Below are 6,000 nucleotides of genomic sequence, written 5' to 3' on the forward strand. Positions count from 1 at the left end.
GTAGTAGTGGGTACCAGTGTTGCCGAGGCCAATCTGGAGCTATCAAAATCATCCTTGGCCTGTCTTGTCTGACCTTTAATAGTACCTTTGGAAGAAGAGGCAGAGGTGGAAAGGCATACACATGAAGGTTTTCCCAACTGAAAGATAGAGCATCCACTTTCCAAGCTGTGTGATGAAACCCCTTTGTGCAATACTTTGGCAGCTGGTGGTTTAGTGGAGAAGCGAACAGATCTATGTCTGGAGTTCCCCAAGACACTGTCAATGTCTGAAATACATGAAGATCCAGTTTCCACTCGTGGGGATCCATGATTTGTCTGCTTAACACATCTGCTAAGGAGTTCTGTGCTCCTGGCAGAAACCTTGCCTGAAGAGTTAGCTGCAAGCTGAGCGCAGTCTCCCATAAAATCATTGCTTGCCTGCATAGAGGATAAGAATGTGTTCCCCCTTGCTTGTTGATGTACCACATGACAGTTGTGTTGTCTGTTAGAATCAACACCTGTCCTGGAAGAAGTAACTCCTTGAAAGCCAGTAATGCGAACTGGACTGCTAACATCTCCTTCATGTTGATATGTAGATGCTGTAGTCCGGCAGGCCACTTGTCTTGTATCCACTTTCCATTTAGATGAGCTCCCCAAGCAATGTCCGAGGCTTCTGTCGTTAAAATCTGACTCGCCTCTGGCCGGGTCACAGAGAGTCCCTTGTTTAGGTGACATTCCTGAGCCCACCACAAAAATTCCCTTTGAAGGCAAGGTATTATGTGAATGACAGTGTCTAAATCCTGGCAGTGCTGCGTCCATACATTTTTGAGATACCATTGTAACTTCCTCATATGCAGTTTGGCATTGGGAAGCACCAGAATACAAGATGCCATGAACCCTAATGCTTGAAGGACTGTCCCTGCAGTCAGCACGGACTGATGAGATAGTTGATGGAAGTAAAGCGATAGACTCATTTGTTTGTCCGGGGTTAAAAAGGCCATCTGGGCTGCTGTATTCAGTCTCACACCCAGAAAGCACATGTCTTGAGAGGGTACTAGACTGGACTTTATTTCGTTCACAGAATACCCTAGGCATCTTAGCACTGCTATAACATATCCCAGATGCTGTAGAAGGTCTTCCTTTTCTTGAGCCAGAATCAGGCAGTCGTCTAAGTAAGGATAGATTTGAATTCCTTGTAGCCTGAAGTAAGCTATCACTGGAGCCAGAACCTTTGTGAATACTCTCGGCAGTAGATAAGCCAAAGGGCAATGCAGAGAACTGATAATGAGAATCTCCAGCTCGAAACCGCAGATACTTCCTGCAACTCAGCCTGATAGGCACATGAAGGTAAGCTTCCTTGAGATCTAAAGTTACCATCCAGTGATCTTTGCCCAGCAGAGGTAAAAGCTGTTGTAACGTCAACATCTTGAACTTGGGAATGTCCAGATAAGTGTTGAGGAGAGATAAATCCAAAATTGGTCTCCACGCGTTCCCCTTCTTTGGTACTAGGAACATGTGGGAATAAAATCCTAGGCCCCTTTCTGATACAGGGACTGGCTGAATGGCCCCCATTTGGAGTAACTGAGAAACTTGCTTGTGAGCCTCTTTTCTTTGTGGAGGAGGAACGTCTGGCATGCCTTTGAAAGGGGGCATTGTATGGAAATAAAACCTGTAACCGTGGTGAATGATGTCCAACACCCATCTGTCTTGAGTAATTAAATCCCAATTTTCTTTGAAAAGAGACAGTCGTCCTCCCAAAGGAGCTGCCAGACGAGAATCTACTGGCAGCTGAAAAGGCAGGTCATTGGGTCTGTTTACGAAAGGACTGACCCCTGCCCTCACCAGAAGTCTGAGCAGGTGAACTCGGTGTTCTAGGCCTAAAAGAACCTTGAGCCCTGCCCCTACCACGTCTAGACCTACCCCGAGACTGGGAGTCATAAGCAGGATATGTCCACCCCTTAGCAGGCCAATTTCTACTAAACTTCGGTGGCTGTACCTGCAAAAAATCCTTAACAGTTTGCATAGACTTAGCTTTGTCCTCCATTTTCTTTAAAACAGCTTCCACAGGCGAACCAAACAACACATCAGACTGTAAAGGTGCATCCAAAATCCTTGTCTTAACATGCTCAGCCAAATTCTGATCCCTCAACCAGGCATGCCTTCGAAGAACAGAACTAGTGGCAGCCACCCTCGAGGAGGCCTGCACAGCATCAAATCCACATTGCAAAGAATGCTTGCCCACTTGTTCAGACACATAAACCAAATCCAGCAACTCTTTACACTCAATACCTTCCCTCAATCCATCCACCTTAGACTTCAATTGTGAAAGGAGATAATTTTGATATTTCAGCATGTGAAACTGACAATTCAACGCTCTCATGGCTAGAGTGGAAGAAGTATACAGTTTCTTACCCACCTATCCAAAGCCCTCGCCTCTTTGTCAGTGGGAACAGGATTTTTAACCACAGAGGCTTTAACACCTTTAGGCCCCTGAGAAACAGTTTCTGGGTCCGCCCTAGGACTCTTAAACAAATACTTATGAGCTTCGGGCACCCTATAGTACCTATCAGGTTTAACAGGAGCAGGAGGCAAAGAATCAGGGTTCAGGGAAGCCTCAGCAAAAACATCTTCCACCACAGTCAACACAGGAGGTATAGCTAAGGGCCTATGCTGGGGTAAAACAAGAATTCCCTAAGCCTCTTCCTGGAATCAGAGTAATCCTGGCCTTCCCATTTAAAGTGCTCCCTCATGGAATGCAGAGTCTCTGAAAATGAAAAATCCTCAGGAGGAGAAGCGGAAGGAGTGGCATCATCCACATCAGAATCAGAATAAGGAGGATACTCCTGCAAATCATCCGCAGAAGACTCAGAAGCCTCTGAACCCTGTTCAAAACTGGCAAACTCTGGTTCCACCCTAGGCCTCTTATCAGGAGGGCCCATAGAACCTCTAATCATAGTAATCAAATCTTCTGCCATTTTAAGCATATGTTTCTTAGGTACAGAACCCGAAAAGCTAGGAGAAGCCCCCACTGAAGCTGAACTTGGCCTACCTCTAAAAGAAGCTTTAGCAACAGAAGGAGAGGCTCTAACTACTTTGGGAAGAGAGGGAAGAATAGGTACCTGAGAAGCCCCCTCAGCCTGGCCTGCCTCCTGAGATGGCACATCCTGTGACAGTAAAGTTTCTGCCGGAGACTCCAGAGAAACTCCTGGCAAAACCTCTGGCTCCACTGAGCCTCCTAAAGAACCGACGTCCGGGACTGCCGGTTCTTCAACCCTAGGCTTCGCTGTTTTGTCCTTGCGCTTCTTGGGCGGGCGGGCCGGAGCATCCGGCGGCATTTTATAATTACAGCTTCCCAAACACTAACCTGGCACAGTCTAACCTCCTCTTAATAGTGCGTTTGTTAAACCTAGCACAAGAGCGGCAACCAACAACGTCGTGCTCAGGCCCTAAACAAGGTATACACAAAGTATGGAAATCCTTATGCGGTATCTGTTTCCCACAAGAAATACAGTTATTCACTTTTTCTGACATCCGGTTAAATACTGAGGCAAGAAAAAACCAAAATGTTCCCCAACGGGGTACTTAGCCAACTCTGATTCGGTCTGAAACTCCGGTTTCGGAAATATCTCAGAACGCCAACCTGCACCATAAAACTGCTTCTGCATCGGACCATGCGGCAAAAAAGACTGAGGATATGACGTCGGTCATGCGCATTAGTACCCTGACGTACTGACGTCAGTCTAAGGCGACATGGCCGACGTCAGCCTTATACTCTGGTATTCGGGCCGACTGGACGCGGACTATACCCAATAGTAAGGACTGCAGCAATGGAAAACGAAGAACATCTGAACACACTAATGTTAAATTTCTTATGGGCACCTAATAGACCTAGGATTGCATTAAAGAAACATACTGATAGCTGGTTTCAAGGGGGTATTTCTTTTCCAGACTTTAATTTATATACTATCTCTTTTATTGTAAAAGTTATTACTTTATTAATAGATCAGTCATATGTCACAAAATGGAAAGATTATTGGGAGCTAATTAGTATACACTTCATGAAAATCTCCTTAACACATAAAAATATGATTGTAAATAACTCCATGTTATGGTTACTAAAGGAATTTTGTAAATAACTCCATGTTATGGTTACTAAAGGAATTTTGTACTTCACCTATTACACCTAAACATATGGTTTGTTACCCATTAAATATTATTATTAGTTATCGTAACTTTATATTCATGCACCCTAAGTATAGGGAATGGAATTTTATTGTATTTCCTATAATGTATACTCAGGGTATGCTTTTGTCATCTACATCTGAAGGAACTCATTTAGCTATAGATAATGATCTAAAGTACTGGTATCAGTTGATATCTGATAATAAAGTTAAAAATCTAGATTTCTTAAAACAAGAATTTGATCTAAGAGAAACTTGCTGGTTAGAGGTTCAGACCTTTAGACAACATCTCATTAATAAAATAGATTTGTCTATAACTGTTAAAGAATCTATTCCAATACTGATTGATTACTTGATATTAAATTTACAACATAAAGTTTCTGATAAAGGTAAACTTTCATACATACATAAAGTTATCAGACAAGAAACTTTTTACAGTGTAGATTCATACTGGAATTATTTCACTTCTATTAATGGGGACCCACCAAATCAACAAGATAAACAATATATATTAGAATCTGCTTATAGAACTACGTCTTCCATTGTCTGGAGACTTTATACATGGAAATTTTTACATAGATCTTTTTATACACCTTTGATGATGAATAAAATAAATAATAAAGATAATCTATGTAAGAGATGTAATGTAGAAATTAATGCTGACTGGGCTCATATGTTTTATGACTGTATAAAATTGAAAGAATACTGGAAGTCAATTAATGAATTTTGCAGGCTCTTTTACAGATAATTTCATTATTTCTAAATCTCTTATATTATTCAACACACCTGTACCTCAAAGTGTTAAAAGGTTAAGCTTCCCTTGTTATGGTCTATTCTAGCAGTGGCTAGGAAAATAACTAGAAATTGGATTTCAGATACACCTCCTTCGTTCAATGAATTTAAAAATGTTATGAATATAGTATGCCATATGGAAATAAACACAATTAGGACTAGAACAAATAGAAAAACATCTTATTTTATTGTATGGGATAATTTACAAAATTTGTTAAAAAAAATTTTAATTTCAATAGCATGGTATTTTAGTTTAATTAATTGATCTGATTGTAGTGGATGTCTTTGTAAATACTTTAGTTGTTTTGTTGAATATTATAATAATACCTATTTTTAATTACTTGTATAAAATTGTTATGATATTTCTCTTATATGTTAAAACAATAAACCTGTTTTGAAAAAAGAAATGAAGGATGTATAATTACAACCCTCCAGTCGGGAGGGTTGTGGGATGATTTACTTTTAGAAATGGTGGTGCAGAGTGAGCCAGAAAATGAAGGAAATGCTCCACCGGGGGAGACATGAAGAATAGTGGTGAGATGGAAAAGAAAACATATGCAGAAAAAGTAAAAGAAGGCAAAAGTGGAGTAGCAGAAAAGAAGGCAGAAGAAAATGAAAAACAGAAGTACGTGGTAAGGATTCAAGGTAAACACAGACAGATGGACAGGTATGAAGTAGGGGACAATTTAATAGCTCCTTTGGGTGAAAAAGCATACGAGGCAAGAGCATTTATTCTCATTAACAGACATTTTGTGACATTATAATTGAGACAGTTTTCAATGGAAAATTTTCTTGGAGAATATAAAAAAGAAAGACTATAACCCATGAAATCTTTATGCAATAAAAGCCTTTAACGAGGGGGGGGGATTTATGTACAATTTCGAACAGAGAGAGAGACTTGGAAAGAACTTTTGAAAGCTTTAGAGGTACTGGACATAGAAGAAGGTTCTGAAACAAATGATAAAGATAAACTGGGAGGTAGTACAAAGGGGAAAAAAAAAGAATTCTATGTGGAGTTGGTAAAGAGAATTTTTCCAAAAAAAAATTTT

At 40.6% G+C, this 6,000-nt stretch overlaps 1 protein-coding gene across 2 annotated transcripts in view; it reads right to left on the reverse strand.

Moving 5' to 3' along the window:
• The window catches only part of LOC122807596 (myosin-IIIb-like), a 2,420,886-nt gene that overhangs the window by 1,527,754 nt on the left and 887,132 nt on the right, over window positions 1-6,000 (reverse strand). The gene's annotated exons all lie outside the window — the stretch shown is intronic.

This window comes from Protopterus annectens, chromosome 1.part1 (genome assembly GCF_019279795.1).
Source record: "Protopterus annectens isolate FY-2018-M chromosome 1.part1, PAN1.0, whole genome shotgun sequence".
NCBI lineage: Eukaryota > Metazoa > Chordata > Ceratodontiformes > Protopteridae > Protopterus > Protopterus annectens.